We start from the raw sequence: 1750 nt of genomic DNA, 5'->3' as shown, positions 1-1750 counted from the left end.
CCGGCCGGGGGCGCCCGGCGCCGATCCGGCGCTTACTCGACACGCTCGAGCATCCGAACCCGTCTTATCTACGGGACCGCCGTTGCCACTTGAACACCTTTCGCCGAGAGTATCCGGGCACCCCACCTACCCGCCGGAATCACGAACCACGAGGTAGAAGTCAGGAACCAACAGGAGAAGTCGTGAACTAAATGGCGAATTCATGAACCAAACGGAGAGAAGTCATGAACCGAGCGGTTTAGGGTCAGGGTGAGGGTTGTTAGGGTGAGGCCGTTAGGGTGAGGCCGTTGCTTCGAGCGGGAAGATGGGCAGCCCCGCCCCCCCCCCCCCCCCCCCCCGTTGGGTGGAAGGAAACCTCTGCTGCGGGCCCGGCAACCATCCCGAACGGACCCGCTGGGTCCAAATGTCTGCCGAGGGCGGTCCTGCTGCGGTCGCGGGTTCGTTGGAAACCTCTCCTGCTGCTGGCATGGCCACCCTCCCCCCCCCCCCGCCCGACTGACGACCCTGCGGGCCCGGCGACCCGGTGTCCCGTTGCCGCGCGGGGAGTGATCCTCGGGGCCGTGCCGGGCGGGCCCAGCGACACGAAGAGAGTGGGGGGGGGGTCGGAGGGAGTGGCACTGGGGAGAGAGGGGTGGGGGAGAGAGTGCCCCCCCCCCCCCCCATTAGGGGCGAGTTTATGCAGTCATCAGAGTTTATACCTAACCTCATGATGCTTTATTAGCCGGATAGGCTGTCTGACCTCGCCCCCAGTCCCTACTCCTTCCACTGGATTCTTCTTATACCCTCTTTTTCTTCGTGCCCCCCCCCCACGCAGGGAGGGTTCCAAGAGGGAGGAGGGAGGGAGGGAGTCCCGGGGCCGTGAGAGAGAGAGAGCCTCATTAGCTGCTAGGTTCACCTCATTAGCTGCTAGCTAACGCGTCAGACCTTTTACATTCTTTAGAGGATTGAAACCTCAGGGCCTTTAACCCCCGTTCACCGTTTACACTCAACGATCCTTCCGAACAAAACCCTTACACATCTGTCCGTCCAACTGACCCCCGAGATACCTAACACGCAGATTAACACGTCAGCGGTGATCGGCGTGTCATAGAGGAGTCACAAAGACGGGCAAAATAGAGTGGTTGAATAAAAAATACTCACTCAATTGGCCGTGATTTAACGTAGCACACAATGATGCAAAGCCCATGCAAAGTCCAGTGGCCCAAGCAAACAAATAAGATAGATCTGGCTCGGCGTTCCTCATCTCCACATCGTCACCCAGCACGCCGACGCCCAATAACAATTCCCCCGCAAATTGTGCACCTCGAGCGGCAGTACTTTAAACGGCGCCGTCTTCGGCGTGGACGGCATGAACCAAGTCGGCAAGCATCGTCACCCAGCACACAGACGTCCACTAACAATTCCTCCCCCCTGCAAATTGCGCGCCGCGAACGGCAGTACTTTCAAGTATGCCGCCTTCGGCGGGGACATCGTGAACCAAATCGGCAGGCAGGCGTCGTCAGCCGGTCGACCGACCCCCAGTTGCATTGCCCCAACGGCCATTGTGCACTTCGAACAGAACAGTGCTTTTAAAATATTCCGCCTGCCGCGTGTACATCATGAAACAAATGGAAAGGACGAACCGGGCGTGCAACCGATGCACGGAGAGTGACAGGTCGTCAAGCAAGTCCGTGGCAATCCGTCGGCCGACTCGGCCGCGGCCAGCAGAGGCGTTTTGGCCCGGGCGCGCCGAACTTTGCGCGCCCTCGGT

The sequence above is a fragment of the Rhinoraja longicauda genome, unplaced genomic scaffold (genome assembly GCF_053455715.1).
Source record: "Rhinoraja longicauda isolate Sanriku21f unplaced genomic scaffold, sRhiLon1.1 Scf000166, whole genome shotgun sequence".
In the NCBI taxonomy this organism is placed as follows: Eukaryota; Metazoa; Chordata; class Chondrichthyes; order Rajiformes; family Arhynchobatidae; genus Rhinoraja; species Rhinoraja longicauda.
The sequence above is the reverse complement of the archived record's forward strand: the minus strand, read 5'-3'. Positions refer to the sequence as shown.